The 17777-nt window shown below is 39.8% G+C and overlaps 1 protein-coding gene across 1 annotated transcript in view; it reads left to right on the top strand.

The window, feature by feature from the left end:
• The window catches only part of LOC126248468 (glycine dehydrogenase (decarboxylating), mitochondrial), a 318452-nt gene that overhangs the window by 200424 nt on the left and 100251 nt on the right, over window positions 1-17777 (top strand). The window lies entirely within an intron of this gene.

Raw genomic sequence — 17777 nt, 5'->3', positions numbered from 1 at the left:
TTCGCTATTGCTGGTGACAGTGGCGAACCCATGGCTGTTCCATCCGTCATTTCATAATAATTTCCACTGTATAAAAAATAAGTGGTCGTCAAGGTATGCCGGAACAACTTCAAAATTTCTGAGGAGAAATGAGCAGCTAACAGTTGTAATGTGTCATCCACAGGTACTTTGAAGAACAGAGAAACCATGTCGAGGCTGACCATGATATCACTTGGGCCTATCTTCATCTGTTTTATGATATCAACAAACATTTTTGAATTTTTAATATGATGTGGGCAGTGACCAACTATAGGCGCCAACAATTTAGTTGAGTGCTTTGCAAGCTTGTACGTAGGAGAGCCAATAGCGCTAACAATCGGTCTCAACGGGACGTTCTCCATATGAACCTTTGGCAAACCGTACAGTCTTGGTGGCCTAGGTGCTCTCGGCTGTAAGTTCTTCACCAGTTCGTCGGAGAGGCCAGTGTTTTTTAGTAGCTCCCTTGTCTTCCTGCTGAGCGCCGATGTGGGATCCCGTCTGAGAACCCGGTATGTGCTGTCCTCCAGTAATAATCCAACTTTCTTATGGTAATCTGTAGCATTGAGGATTACCGTGGTGTTCCCCTTGTCAGCAGGTAAAACAACTAGATCTTCATCCTTCTGCAACAATTTCAGTCCTTGTCTCTCCTCTCTGCTGATGTTTGACTTAGGCGGCTTGGATGTCACTAAAATCCGGCTAGTAGCAAGCCTTACGTCATCCGCTGCTTCTTGAGGAAGATGACGAACTGCTTGTTCCACTCCACTAATGATCTCAACCACCGGTAACTTACATGGAGCTGGGGCAAAGTTCAATCCTTTACTGAGAGCCGAGATGGTAGCTTCATCAAGTTCCTTGTCAGAGAAGTTGATAACAGTGCAGTGAATGCCGTTGGACCCAGTAGTTCCTTGATCACGGTTAAGCCGCTCAAATTTATTGGCCTGTTTCGCCGTAGTCCTGCTTAAATTGGCTCGTTGGTGTGCCGCCAAAGTCATATCCACCCATTCCCAGTCCAATGGTGAGAGGACTACGGCCAGAAATAAATGGCAACTAAATAACAGGCGAGCGTTCATGTCTAGTTCATACCTGGTATGACGTATCCTCTCCTTCACAATAGCATGGCTGGTCTTTCGTAAAATTCTGTTTACTGCAGCGCTTCTGATGTGGTGTTTGACGACTGCAAACTTCGGTACTACCTCCTTGTCACGACAGCGTTGTAAAAAAGCCAGATTGCTCAGCAACTGAGACTGTTTCAGGCGCAGCTTCTCCAGGTGACGAACGCTGCGCGCTATGTCCTCCCCGTAGAGGAAACTAATACGGCTACGAAGTCTTTCGCGACGTATTTCTTGAGTATAAATCTCTAGGTGTACATGCCGCATCAAATCAGGATAAAACTCCAAGCTTTCAACCACTACCTCCATGGTCGTCGTCAGGGCTAAAACTGACTGTCGTGAACTAGCAAGGTTCCCACTTTTATATGCAAAGGACGGCTTCTGATTGGCTGGAATACGTCAGTGATATGGCGCGTAGTGAAGTAGTGCCCTCTACTTCCATAGATGTAGTTGCTATCCCGCGTTGCTTGCAGCGCCATCCCTTGCATCCCTGCAAGCAACGCGGGATAGCAACTACATCTATGGAAGTAGAGGGCACTACTTCACTACGCACCATATCGCTGATGCATTCCAGCCAATCAGAAGCCGTCCTTTGCATATAAAAGTGGGAACCTTGCTAGTTCACGACAGTCAGTTTTAGCCCTGACAACGACCATGGAGGTAGTGGTCGAAAGCTTGGAGTTTTATCCTGATTTGACGCGGCATGTACACCGAGAGATTTTTACTCAAGAAATACGTCGCAAAAGACTTCGTAGCCATATTAGTTTCCTCTACGGGGAGGACATAGCGCGCAGCGTTCGTCACCTGGAGAAGCTGCGCCTGAAACAGTCTCAGTTGCTGAGCAATCTGGCTTTTTTACAACGCTGTCGTGACAAGGAGGTAGTACCGAAGTTTGCAGTCGTCAAACACCACATCAGAAGCGCTGCAGTAAACAGAATTTTACGAAAGACCAGCCATGCTATTGTGAAGGAGAGGATACGTCATACCAGGTATGAACTAGACATGAACGCTCGCCTGTTATTTAGTTGCCATTTATTTCTGGCCGTAGTCCTCTCACCATTGGACTGGGAATAGGTGGATATGACTTTGGCGGCACACCAACGAGCCAATTTAAGCAGGACTACGGCGAAACAGGCCAATAAATTTGAGCGGCTTAACCGTGATCAAGGAACCACTGGGTCCAACGGCATTCACTGCACTGTTATCAACTTCTCTGACAAGGAACTTGATGAAGCTACCATCTCGGCTCTCAGTAAAGGATTGAACTTTGCCCCAGCTCCATGTAAGTTACCGGTGGTTGAGATCATTAGTGGAGTGGAACAAGCAGTTCGTCATCTTCCTCAAGAAGCAGCGGATGACGTAAGGCTTGCTACTAGCCGGATTTTAGTGACATCCAAGCCACCTAAGTCAAACATCAGCAGAGAGGAGAGACAAGGACTGAAATTGTTGCAGGAGGATGAAGATCTAGTTGTTTTACCTGCTGACAAGGGGAACACCACGGTAATCCTCAATGCTACAGATTACCATAAGAAAGTTGGATTATTACTGGAGGACAGCACATACCGGGTTCTCAGACGGGATCCCACATCGGCGCTCAGCAGGAAGACAAGGGAGCTACTAAAAAACACTGGCCTCTCCGACGAACTGGTGAAGAACTTACAGCCGAGAGCACCTAGGCCACCAAGACTGTACGGTTTGCCAAAGGTTCATATGGAGAACGTCCCGTTGAGACCGATTGTTAGCGCTATTGGCTCTCCTACGTACAAGCTTGCAAAGCACTCAACTAAATTGTTGGCGCCTATAGTTGGTCACTGCCCACATCATATTAAAAATTCAAAAATGTTTGTTGATATCATAAAACAGATGAAGATAGGCACAAGTGATATCATGGTCAGCCTCGACGTGGTTTCTCTGTTCACCAAACGCCCGGGTTCCCGGGTTCGATTCCTGGCGGGGTCAGGGATTTTCTCTGCCTCGTGATGGCTGGGTGTTGTGTGCTGTCCTTAGGTTAGTTAGGTTTAAGTAGTTCTAAGTTCTAGGGGACTTATGACCACAGCAGTTGAGTCCCATAGTGTTCAGAGCCATTTGAACCATCTGTTCACCAAAGTACCTGTGGATGACACATTACAACTGTTGGCTGCTCATTTCTCCTCAGAAATTTTGAAGTTGTTCCGGCATACCTTGACGACCACTTATTTTTTATACAGTGGAAATTATTATGAAATGACGGATGGAACAGCCATGGGTTCGCCACTGTCACCAGCAATAGCGAATTTTTTCATGGGGGACTTCGAAGAACGAGCCCTGAGCAGTGCTCACCTCCGCCCATCATGCTTCTACAGATACGTCGACGATACTTTTTTAATCTGGCCACACGGCAGCGACACGCTGCAGCAGTTCGTCGAACATCTGAATGGTGTACATCCAAACATAAAATTTACATTGGAGGTAGAGAAGGAAGGGAAGTTACCTTTTTTAGATGTGTTGATAGAGCGAAAGCCGGATGGACGACTGGGCCATTCTGTGTACAGGAAGCCAACCCATACAGACTTATATCTGCATAGCCATAGCTTCCATCATCCGTCTCAGAAGAGAGCTATGCTGAATACTTTAGTACACAGAGCCAGGACTATTTCCGACAAGGACCACCTCGGTCCCGAGATTAACCATTTGACGACTGTTTTCAAGAGGAATGATTATTCTGCCGGTGAAATTAAATCAGTATTGTCCAAGAAAGTAAGACACAATGCCGGCCACATACAAGAAGAGGACCAACACATAGCGCGGCTTCCTTTTTGCGGTGCTACAACGAGCAAGATAGCCAGAGTCCTGAAGAGGCAAGGAATAAAACCAGTTTTCTGACCACCTAGGAAAATTAAGGAAATGTTGAGACCAGTCAAAGATAGTCTCGGCTTAAGAGTGCCGGGAATTTATACCATTCCTTGCGAATGCGGCAAGAATTACGTGGGCCAGTCTGTAAGAACCGTTGCCGACCGCTTCATCGAGCACCAACGCCACCTGAAATACAGGTATTTGGAAAAATCAGCGGTGGCTGAACATAGCCTGCTTAACAAGCATAAGACTTTATTTGAAGAAACCAGAGTAATAGCCCACACATCGAATTACTGGGACTCTGTGATCCGAGAAGCAGTCGAAATTAGACTTAGCGATAATAACTTTAATAGAGACAACGGCTATGCACTTAGCAACACTTGGAAGAGTGCACTGGATAAAAAAAAACCGCAGAGAAAAACTTCTCGCACTTTACCTCCTGATTCAAGGGATGGCGCTGCAAGCAACGCGGGATAGCAACTACATCTATGGAAGTAGAGGGCACTACTTCACTACGCGCCATATTCCTGACGTATTCCAGCCAATCAGAAGCCGTCCTTTGCATATAAAAGTGGGAACCTCGCTAGTTCACGACAGTCAGTTTTAGCCCTGACGACGACCATGGAGGTAGTGGTCAAAAGCTTGGAGTTTTATCCTGATTTGACACGGTATGTACACCGAGAGATTTTTACTCAAGAAATACGTTGCAAAAGACTTCGTAGCCACTGAAATTCTATTTCTTCTCCTGATATTTCAGCTGTGTAACTTTCTGCAATTTCCAGGTGAGCCAACAGACTGAAGCTACAATGCTCATTCTACCCTTTTAAACCCACAGACTATGCCACTGTACATGTGGCCACAGACACACATCCACCGGAGATGTCATTCAGCAGAAAGGAGGTTTGCATAAACTGCATCTGTTGTTAGCTGGTTGAACAATGCTGGAATATTGATGTCCCATTAGTTGCTGCACTTTAGTGATGTCTTAGGCTTTTTATTAAGGACAGTGTTCAATTCCATGCTTTGTACAGGCTGAAACCAGTATCTGTTAATTACATTCTATACCAAACATATTTCTACTGTTTCTTCCATCCCTTAGCACGAAAAAGATGAAGTATAGCTTCTACAGTGTCGTACTGCAAAAATAGGGTGACTGGTGTTGAAGAAGTGCTCTGCCACAGCTTATTTATTGGGGTGTAAGAGCCAGGTGCACCTTTGGTGTTCCATACAGCCTCATGGACTGTACTTGTCATCTGCCTGATGTATGATCGGCCACACTCATAGTGGATCTTGTATACCCCAGCCTTTAGAGCATCAAGTCATCTTTGATGAAACCCAAAATGCTTGCTGCTTTGGTGGAGGGTGAAAGATCTGTTTCATTTTATGCTTGGTAAGGATCCAACCATTTTTCTCACATGTGGGATGGAAGGCATGCACTTGAATCTCCCTCTGTCATCTTCCATTTTCCTAGAGTCCAGCTCTGATTTTATTAGTAACACCGTACATGTCTATTGTGCAGAGTTCCCATTTGCTTCACAAACTCCTTTTAGGTATAGAAACTCATTCTGCAGACTGCTCTCATTATCAATGCTATATTCGCTGTCAATCAAAGTTCTGAGCACAGGATGGTGGCAGCTATTTGCTTGCCAGTACAATTCTATATGAGCCGGACACTGATAAACTGTATATTTCAAGGATCCACCATCTTTGCACCAAACCATTCATCCAAGAATGAAACATGTTCTAGATTTTCAATTTTCATTATAAATTGATTATAAATTTCCATGGATGATATTTATGTACTTTAAAAATTACTGCGATTTATCATGGGGACAACATTACCAACATGTTGTCAATAAATCTCGAAAACACTGTGCACTTCAAACTAGTAGATTCCAGTGCCTTTTCCTCAAAGTCCTCCATACACAGATTGACCACCAAGGCAACAAGTTCAAAAATTTTGTTGTTAAATAAAAACTAAGTTGAGGTGAAAACATATTTGAACAAAGTTGTAATCTCTTTATCAAAAGTTTTGCCAATATGACATAAAGATAATGAAAGGAGAACCTTGGTGAATAAGGAAACTACGTCAAAGCTAATAAATCAAAACTGTTTGGCCCGAGTGATTTAAGTTCACTAATAAAATCTGCAGAGTTATGAAGATGATGGATGAGCACACTTCCCTGTGAGAGGTCTTAATAAAGAGGGTACATAGTTGGCATTGTTGTAATTTGCAGACACATTGTTGCTCACTATTGGTCACAGAGGAACATCTTTCATATGGATTTTTGGGAGCCCATAAAGCCACAGCACTTGGTTCCAAACTTCACACAGCCTACACAGGAAAAGGAGATGTGTTGAAAAGGAAGCAGTTTTTGTTATTGCCTCATGCTATCACTCAGTAAACTATACATCTTATCATGATAGACATCACAAAACAATAAAACAGTATTATTAACTTTATCAGCTGGAAGAACCACTGTTACAGTATCCTGTCAAAGTGTACACAGTGTAGCCCTGTCTCCCACAGATATATTACTCTTTACTGCATGAGCTTTCATGGCAGCATAGTAAATTTCATTTGCTGAATCAGTGGAAAGTGTGGCCATTTGTTCAATGGGTATTGTTTGCAGGTATTAGCAAAACTTTTGATGTGGGTGCAGCATTCAATCCTTTACCTAAAACCATCATTCTAGCATTATACAGATCTCTGCTCACTATATTAATGATAGAGCAGCGAATATCAGTTTCTTGCTGTGAGGGTATTTCGAACTGGTTAAAGTTTGCAGTCTTCTGACTCACACTTATGTCCGACTGGCAGTTGCCATGTGTAGCAGAAATGAGAACATGACTGTAGTGAAATACTGCATATGGTGGAGATGTTCACATATCTGTCCAGAGTGATGGACAAACAGACAAACATACAAAGGTAGAAGGCCATGGTGTGGTTCCTGCTGCCAGCAATGACCAGCACAGCTGTTGTCTGCACACTGAAATAACTCACTTAACTCACTTCCCTATTAAGCATTACCATCTTCAATTTTGAAAATAAGTATGGAAAATAATGAATTATTGAACATGAATGTTGAATAGAATCTTAATAGTCCATAACATCTTTTAGCAAACTGAGCACAATTATGGCATATTTTATACTTATGGGTTAGGAAAGTGGTCAAAATTTAATCTTGAATATATTGTATACTCACCTTTTATAGATGACCTCTGCAGAAAAAGTCCTTCTTGTCCAGGGTAATTAGGCTTGAAATGTATATGAATGAAGACATTTTGTGAGTTATTAATTGAGATTTATATTCCTTTAATCCATGGCTGATTTTCAGTAGCATATTTGCTCAAAATAAAACTCATTTGAAACAGTCGCATTTTCCAACATAGCATAAGATGACTTTATAAAAGTCATCACAAACTGTCCCAAACAATGTTGAATAGTCATTTAATAGTACAACCTGCACAAAGGAAACTGAAGAGACAAAGGACTGTTTCCTGGAATTCGTTTAGAAGAAAATGACGTGCATATTTAATACTTGAGAACAAGCTGATCTGTATGGACTACTTGGCATGTCTTTTGCAGTATTTATAACCTGTGAAAGTCCACCAGAACATTCTAGGCACCTCTTGTGTGGAAAAATCAGAGAATAATTTTGATTTAAGGATAGAATGTTTCAGAATAGTATGCCTACGATACTTTCATTTACATTTTGCATTTGTGTGATTTTGCATTAAATAATTTTTTTTGTAAGACTAACTACATTTTCATAATCACAAGGTAACTATTTAAATAACGAATAATGAACTGTAGTCAAGATTAGCTTAAGTAAAATTTCATAATTTCACAAGTTTTGGTCACATTTGCTGTTACCTGAATAATTCAAATACTGGAACATTACATTGTATCTGACACATAACAATAATGGAAATTCCAGATGGAAAAATATTTAAAATAAAGGAAAGGCAACCACTTACTTGTAGTGTATTCAGTTTCAGTTTATTCACCACTGACCTCTTACAGCAGAATAGGTTTGGACATTGCATATACAATTAAGAATAATTTTTACAGTGAAGTTTTTACAGTTTAGTTCCATATTTTTTAGAAATATCCTTAAGCACTAATACCAGTCATGTTTATTTCAAGTACTTTGGCTAGCATCTAAAATAAGCATTTGAGTAACCAATCATACATCTTAGCTTTGAAAATATTGTAGGGCAATGTCTGAGCAGGTATTGGAGATTTATTAAAACATTTTAAGCATGCTATTTTGTGTGAGTTTGCAATCTCTGTGAGTCTGTATCTCGGTATATCAAGATACAGTTTGCGTCTGGTATTGTGAGAGTGTATCATCTCTCTGGTATTGAACTCATTTATGTTGCTTTTGACACAAAGCAACACTGTGTATATGTATAGATTAACAGGAATTAATATCTGGAGGGGACAACAGTGTTCCTTAGGTGTAACATTGCTCATTATTCAGATTACATTTTGGATTTTCAGAGTTTCACTGACATAGCTGGAATGTCCCCATAACAGTATGCTGGAGGAAATATGTGACTGAAATAGGCCAAGATATGCAACCTTCAGATACTCACCAGTGACGGCATCTGTCAGTTTCCACTTGAGACACCTTACTCTTGCTATTCTCTTGCAGACATGGCTAATGTGTTCCTCCTGATTTAATTTTGAATTGATGTGAAAGCCTAACAGCTTTACAGATTTATTTTCCATGCCTGCAGCCAGACACAGAATTAGTTCCTGTGTTTTATCAGGATTGCATAGGAGTTCACTGGAAGAAAACTAGTTCATTGCTACTTCTAATTTTTCCTTTGTTCCCAGATGCAGTTTTGACAGGTCATTATGGGTACTGAGCAGTGTTTTGTCATATACATAATACACTATGGAATCTGCTTGTACATGGTTAGGCAGATCGTTAACTGTGGTGATGAATAGAAAGGGACCAATGACCAAGCCCTATGGCACTCGGCACTCCAGCCCAAACTTCCTTCAGAGAAGAGCATCTGGTTTTGACTGATACAAACTGTCTTTTGTTGCTTAGATATTCCTTGATTACATTCAAAGATGGGTTGTGTACACCATAAGATGCAAGTAGGTGTTAAACAGTACACAGGCTCGGCTGAGGTCACAAAGTACAACTGATACTAGATTCTTATGTTCAAATGTGGTTAACACCTGGTTAACAACTTCAGTGATAGCAATAGTAATATTTTTGCCATGTTGCATTCAAAGCTGTCTGTTGGAGAGTATATCATGCTTTCCGAAAGAACTATTTAGCCTGTTGTTCATTAGATTCTCAAAAACTTTGGAGAAAATTGGGACAATAGAAATTGGTTGGTAGTTTTGGGGCAGATGCTTATCTCCCTTTTTAAAGACAGGTATCACTTTAGCAATTTTGAGTGCATTAATTAAAACTCCAGATTGTAAACACATACTGAAGATGATAGAAAGAGGTTGACAGATGAGATGTATTATTTTTTTAATCTTGTAGTTGGAGAACCAATAACAGTCCATCCTTTTGGAGTTTGAGAATCTTGACACAACTTTTATAATGTCCTTGGAGGTGACAACATTCCATTGGAAGTCATACCCCTTAGGTGGCCTAGCACCAAGGATATTTAAAGCACAAGTGCCATTTTTATTAATTCTCTCTTTCAGCTTACTCAAACAGGTTATAAAGTAGCCATTTACTTCTTCAGGGTCCAGTACTGTATCTCGTGTGTTGGCTTGGGGCTTTTCTTCATTGTTGATGACCAATGCTATTTTACTTTTGTTGGGAGCACATTCTATATAATGTTCACAAACAAGTTGTTTGGCCAGGGTCAGTTTGTCTTTTTAGTTCTTTTTACATTGTAAATAAGCTCTGTATGTGGTGTCATGCAGCTCAGGCTCTTGTGTACAAGAATTTTTATATATTCTATACAATATGAGCATACCTTCCCTAATATGAGCCAGCTCATCTGTATACCATTTTAGCTGTTTCTTTTTCTGTTTATGCTTAGGGCTAATTTTGATTAATAGTGAACAGGAGTACCATATTTCAGCAAGTTTTTCCTGTAAATTATCAAACACTGCTTCTCCAGCACCCTTCCCATGTTGTGTGTTTTATACAAAGTCCCAGCTAACATCAGCTAATTTGTCAATAAATAGATTAACATATTCATCTTTCTAGCCCCTTATTCAAGTAGCACTAGACTTCATGCTGGCCGATGTATCTGACTTAGACAACTGATCAAGCAGGATGTTGAAACGAAGGGTTCATGGTCTGCTGGTGTTCCACTAACAAGCCTGACATCATACATAGCTATAGAAAAATTAACTATTATATTATCTAAGCAGGCATTATTCTGTGTGGGCCTGTAGTTTTTTCAGTGTAGATTTAGAGGTGTTAATGTATTAAAAAAAAGTTTTTGTAACATGTTCATCCTTGTTGGTGATTTCAGTGTTGAAATGACCACAGTAATTATGTTTATTTTAGTTTTCAAAATTTTTCTCATAAACAGTTCAAATATTTCATAAAATATATTTACATCTCCTCCTGGAGGTCCATATAAACTAATAATTACGGTATTCTCTCACTAAGTCTTATACAGCTAAATTCCCCATCTAGTTCAGTACAGTAAGAGTTAACATGTGTCTAAGAAAACATTACAGTATCTCTAACAAATATTAGTGCACCTCCATCTTTTCTTTCATGTCTACACATAATGTCACAAACAGTATAACCTTGCAGAACAAAATATTCTACCTGATCTTCTGCCATCCAATGTTCTGATACACTTACAGAATCAACATTTTCAACTTTACAAAAATGTTCTAATTCTAATATTTTGTTCCTAATGGAGCAAATGTTCATTTGCATCAAATTAACAAATTTGGGTTTATTGCTTACGTCTGTAAACCCTCGCCCTTTCGAGTGTTGCTTGTAGTATCTAGCTCAAGTCCAAGAGGCTTATTGCCTGTCGAGTCACTGTCTTTATCCTAAAAAATTCCTGTTATTATTCAAACCACTACATTCAAAGACAGTTGTAATCCATTCAAGTCTTTCTGTATTTATTTCACTGACACAATGACACAGACTTTTTCTCTTCATAGTTTAGGTGAAAGCCGTGCTTGGTGTGAGGGCTATGCAGTAGTTTGCTAATATTGAACATATCACAATTTGTGTATCCATTACAGTTTCTATTTTAATATTTGTTATTCAAATTTCTTTATTCATGCATGAGCTATAGATTAGATTGTGCCTATGTGGCACAATAGTGTGGCCCACAGAAACATGTAATGGAAAACATTTAACACCAACTTTCGAGCTCTTGCTCTTTTTCACACACACTACCATACAGACATTCAAGCATGCACACTGACAGTAGTAGCAAGCCTGACTATTGAAAGTTGGTTATCAAAACAGTTACCTGGGGAGATGGAGGTGAGGATGGGAGAGTGAAGCATGCACAAGGCAAGGAGGGGGTAGCAGGGTGGGGTGAGCAGGTCTTTCACCAGATGATTCAGCAGCTGCACAAGATGAAAGGAGTTCCAGAGGGTAGAGCACTAAGGGATAGAGAGAGGGGGAGGGAAGGGAGGAAAGGAGAGGAAGGTGGTAGTGAAGAGGGAGACAGGAAGGGGGGAGAGTAAGGAAGAATGGTGGAAATGGTGAGAGAGAGAGAGAGAGAGACAGAGAGAGAGAGAGAGAGAGAGAGAGAGAGAGAGAGAGAGAGCTCTCCCACATTAGGGGGGGGGGGTGAGGGGGGAAGGAGTAGTAGTAAGGAAGGCAGAGTGGTGAAGGAAGGCAGTACATGATCTGGATGTTGACGGAGTCATGTGGACAGAAGAGAAAATGAAAAAGGTATGGTGAGGCAGTGGAAAAAAAGTTAGTGGAGGTTTAGGGTAGGGGGATTGTGAGACAACAGCATATGGTGGAGAGGCAGTTCCCACTTGCATAGTTCACAGAAACTTGTGCTGGAAAAAAGTATTCAAATGGTGTGTAGTGAAGCAGATGCTGCAGTCATTAGTGTTGTGGTGCACAGCATGTTCAACAACTGGAATATTGGGTAGCTGATTCACTACAGGGACAATTTTTATACTGCCTTCCAGCATAAGTTCCTCAATTGTACACAGATGGGAATTGGCTCTCCAGCATATCCTGTGCCTTCACAAACCCCCTGCTAACTTGTTTCCTGCTGCCTCACTTTATCTTTCTCCACTTCTCCTCTGTCCACACAACTCCTTCTCCATCCAGATTGTGTTTTACATTCTCCCACCACTCTCCCCCACCCCATGTCCAATGCATGTACTCTGTCTCCATCTCCTCTCCTTTCCCCACCCCTCTCCCCCTTTTTCCCAGCCATCTCCCTTAATCTCTCCCCTCCCTGTCTGCCTCTTCACCACCACCTTCCTCTCCTTTCCTCCAATCTCTCCCCCCCTCTTTCTCTCTCTATCTGTTAATGCTCTACCCTCTGAACTTCTTTCATCTTGTTGTGCAGCCACTGCATCATCTAGCAAAAGACCTGCCTTGTGTGTTCTTCCGTACCACTTCCCCACCTCCATTTACCCAGAAAATTACTCTCGATAACTGATATTCAATAATCAGTTTTGCTGCTACTACAAATGTGTACATTTGTGTGCCTATGTGGTTGTATGCCTGAATGTGTGTACTTTCACTAGAAAAAGAGTAAGAGCAATAAAGCTAGTGTTATCTGTTTCCTATTACCTGTTTCTGTGTGCCAAGCATCATTCCTCTATAGGTATGAGTAAGTGATTGCATTTCCTTCTAATGCACATTTTTTCAAAATTGCATTCCCATATATTCTTTTCTGTTTTAGACTGCATTTAATAGAATGAATATTATGTTTATGTAGTAGGACAGACACAGATGTTCTTATTAATCATAAACAGTGAATAGTTATTGTTGTAAAAGCTCCAATGTATCATGTGCTTCATCAACAGCTAAGTATTGTATCTTTCATAACTAAAATGGTACCAACACATTAAATCCAAATGTGGTATGAAATAGTTCATTTTGTCAAACTGGCCCAAAGCTTGTTTGTTTAGAACATAGATCATGTGCACTGGCCTGCCAAGGTGCTGCAAGAGTTAACAAACCACCACTCACATAATGAAGGAATATGAACCAATATAATTATATAGTAGTGTCATATACCAGTGGAAAGTTTTCATGGATACAAAGAGAATAATATTAGGCAGTAAGTGACAGCTTTATTCTTCATCAGTTATTGAGTATTGAAACATGATAAACGTTCATGAGCTTAGAAAATCAATAACAAATTTAAAGCAATATGATGTAAAATAAGAATCCAGAGGCAGAACTGTAGATCAAGTATTTATAGGCAAAAATAATGAAGTTATTGTGTCTCTTGTAGTCTTGGTACTGTTCAAAAATAATAGCATAGATACAATTAGCATAGAGAGTTCCAGTGCAGCATATGAAACTAGTGTGAGACAAAGTGATTGATGGGCCACAACAAATAGAACACATCACCCCCATATCTGAAAGACCGTCACTTGGCTGTCTCAAAAAGAAATTACTATAATTTGATCACTGGAAATAGAATCAAAAATTAGAACCCAGTCTCATTACCATACACCACATCAAAGCTTGCGATCTGCCCTTTCACATGATTGAATAATATTATGGTATTGTATACCAAATAATGATGCTTTCTTTGTGGCCAGTTTTGATAAGACACTCCTGTCATTTAAAGATTATTCAAATACTAGTTTATAGTTTATAATGTGTGTGTGTGGGGGGGGGGGGGAGGGGAGGGGGCATGTCTAGCAGGCAGTTTCATTGGTTGACATGGAAAATTTGCTACACAATTTAGACTCTTAAGGACTGTGTATAGTTTCTGACTCTTAACTGTTTTGAGGACTAAGTTTGTTCAGTACACAGTTTTGCATTTGGTAAATTGGCATGGATAGGTTAGATTTTGATAATTTTGCAGACAGTATCAGATTCTGTTACTTATGGATAGTCTGAAAGCAGTAAGGAGCCTCAAGATCATATGCATGTATGATGAATAATTAGAAAGTTGTTTGTTAACAAACACATGAACATTTATTGATTGTTATCACGTTACATGATTTCCCACTCATGTAGATTTAGTGTTGCCTAGCTGTTCACTATTATATACAGATTCAGTGAAATCTGAGAACATTTTAGTGTTAGAAGGAGTAAAAATAGAGCACCTTCTGTCTGGACCCTCTACACCCATTCCTAGTGAACCACTGATATCAAGTCTCAGTTCAGTGATAAAGATAGTGAGAGAGGCATCCCATCGTTGTTGCATTAGCTACATCAGCAAACAGGCACCACAAAATCTTAGTACACACAGCGCTTAATTTGTAAAAAAAAGAGGTTCCAGTACTGAGACCTTGCAGGGAATGTTTTTGAAATTTAGACTTCTTAAAACCTTATTTTAACATTTTTCTGAGAATTTTAAAAGTGTGAATACAACCTTGCATCACTTTGACCGTATCAACTATTGTACCACATCTCAAACTCTGCAGTTCTGATGTTTTTTCATTAGAGGTACTAGTTCGGAGCACCAGTGAGTACCATCGCAAATCAAGCAGTGAGTATGCCTCTTCAGGTTTGAAAACTTATGCTGATGTGTAACAACTTGTCTCACTAAATTATAAAAGTTTTAGTGTCAGTAGTGAGGTTATTGCACGTAAGTGAATTGCCATTAACTATTGGTGTTGAGGAAAAGTAACTGTGTCTCGCTTTGAGTGTGCAACATGTTAAACATCTCATGGTTGCCCAGACAGTGACAGAATCCACCAGATTACTCAGTGTGATACTGTGTTCTATGTGTCAGTACATCTGGTTTGGGTTCTTTGATAGCCAAACATGCAGTTTTCTTAAGATTTTGCATTTGCAGGGGAAAGGGTGTACGTGCTGATGCATGCTGTTAGCAAAGACATGTAACTGATGTTATCTTTGGTGTTTCAGGTGAATAACGTGTTACCATGTCACTGATATGTAGGTCATTGGTACAATTTTGTCCAGATATACCTTTAATCATTGAGAGTACCACCATGTTTGATGTTAGGTGTCCTTGTGTGGTGGTTCAATTTGCCATGTTGTAATACCAATAATGAAGTTTCTGGGTCCTGTGTTGGGATATCTCATCTATTAATTCTGTCAAAATCTTGATCAAAGTCATGATTACTTTCATAGTGTCCTAATTCTGTTAAGATACACTCTCTTTCATTTATGCTAAATGACAGCTGAGCTTGGAAAAAGTGCTCATTTATGGCTCTTCACATCCCAAGCTGCCTCTTATTGCATACTTCAGTGTTTCACTAGTCAATAAATGTAGTCAGTTATGTCATTTTAATGGCTTTTGTCTCTGTCAGGTTTTGGAAAGGATGGTATCATGTGACAGTTTTCATTCAGAGTTTTCAAAGGATGCAAATTCAGAGTTGCTAAAGCCTCACAGTTGCTCAGCACTAATTCCATACAATCATGAAATGTGACTTATGTGCTTCAAGACTGCACTCAGTCTGCAATCCATTGCATGTATGTTGATTTTAAAAATTTGTTGTGCCACCTTTAAAAAGTATTTGTATCACAGTACACACCCACAATCAGTCTGAGCTTTTTTCCAGGAGGCACTGATAGGTGGCACAGTGTTTTAGTACATGTGAGCATTATTTTCCTATTTTAAGGCATGGCATGCCCTTTGGCTTTTCACTCCACTTGTTGTAATCTTTCCTTTCATGACTATTTTCCCAACAGTAGTAACAGAGCTGTTTTTCTGCTTTTCATGATTTGGTTGTGACTTGGGTCACAACATTTGAAACATTTAGGTACAAAAAAAGTAATCTTTCACATTCAGCACCAATCAGTGTACAATTTTTGATTAATTGACAACGGTTTGCATGCCAGTAGTCTAGAACTTACTCCATTAAGTGGTGCACAGTGTCTTTAGCTCAAGGATCAGTGGTTAAGTGCAGTCTTGTCTCCTTTTGGAAATCTTCCTTTCCAAGGTGTTCGGTAGCATTCTCTTTGTAGATGGTCTAGTAATTCCTCATTGGGTATCTTTCACAAGTAGGTATGGCCATCTTTTTTGAGGGGACCTCACATTTAATTTGTAGAACATTACTAGCTTCTTTTTGCAACCCTTAGTAGTTTTACTAGGATGCAGCTTTTATTATGACATCACTATTACTTCATCTTGTGGACTTAGTTGAAGTTTGCCTGTACTAGGGTTAATAGTATCTGTTAGATGCTTTTTAATTACTCTATTAACTTTTTTGTCTGTTTAGTTTACAAAGATTCAGGCATCTTTTTCTGTATTTTAGTGACCATGCTCACCACCCTCACTGACAAAAGCTGCAAAGGAAAGCATGTTATTATATTTGATTAGATACAATTTTCATCTCTTAGATCAATAGTGTGGATATTCTCAAGCATGTAGATCATGGTGTGCAATTAGAAGACATAGTACATATTACAAAAATGAGGTACTGGTATGTACTAATGTTCCTTACACACATCCTAGGTGGATTGGTCCTAATGGATCTGAAATGAGGCAAAAACTCTGAAACATATTTTCGTTTAAGAGGTAATACCAAACTTGTCACATACATGTAAATGTATATACACTGAGGTGAGTAAGATAATTTTGGGCTACTGTAGCCTCTCATCACTGAATAGAAAGTCGTTTGCAACATCTACATAAATGGATCACAATAATCCATTGAAGACATGCAGAAGTCAGATTTTACATAACAGTATATTTGATATTATTAATAATATATACATTCACTGAGCCATCACTGGAGTTGGAAGTCTACTTCTACATCTACGTGATTACTCTGCTATTCACAATTAAGTGCCTGGCAGAGGGTTCGATGAATCACCTTCAAGCTGTCCCTCTACTGTTCCACTCTCGAACAGCACGTATGAAAAACGAGCACTTAAATTTTTCTGTGCAACCCCTGATATCTCTTAATTTATTGTGATGTTCATTTCTCCCTGTGTAGGTAGGTGGGTGCGAACAGATGTTTTTCGCAATCAGAGGAGAAAACTGGTGATTTAAATTTCATGAGAAGATCCCATTGCAACAAAAAACACCTTTGTTTTAATGATTGCCACTCCAATTCACATATCATGTTTGTGGCATTATCTCCTCTATTTCATGATAATACAAAATGAGCCGCCCTTCTTTGAACTTTTTTGATGTCATCCATCAGTCCTACCTGATGTGGATCCTACACAGCACAGCAATACTCCAGAATATGGCAGACAAGTGTAGTGTAAGTAGTCTCTTTAGTAGATCTGTTGCAGCTTCTAAGTGTTCTGCCAGTGAATCACAGTCTTTGGTTTTCTCTACCCACAACATTATCTATGTGATCATTCCAATTTAGGTTATTTGTAATTGTAATTCCTAAGTATTTAGTTGAATTACAGCCTTCAGATTTGTGTGACTTATCGAGTAATCGAAATTTAGCAGGTTTCTTTAGTACTCATGTGAATAACTTCACACTTTTCTTTATTCAGGGTCAATTACCACTTTTTGCACCATACAGATAACTTATCTAAATCATTTTGCAATTTGTTTTGCTCATCTGATGACTTTACAAGACAGCAAATGACAGCATCATCTGCAAATAATCTAAGAGGACTACTCAGATTGTCTTCTATGTCATTAATATATATCAGGAACAATAGAGGGTCTATAACACTTCCCTGGGGAATGCCGGATATTACATCTGTTACACTCAATGACTTTCCATCTATTACTAGAAACTGTGACCTTTCTGACAGG

The sequence above is a fragment of the Schistocerca nitens genome, chromosome 3 (assembly GCF_023898315.1).
Source record: "Schistocerca nitens isolate TAMUIC-IGC-003100 chromosome 3, iqSchNite1.1, whole genome shotgun sequence".
NCBI lineage: Eukaryota > Metazoa > Arthropoda > Insecta > Orthoptera > Acrididae > Schistocerca > Schistocerca nitens.
This window is presented reverse-complemented; position numbering and strand designations above follow the sequence as displayed.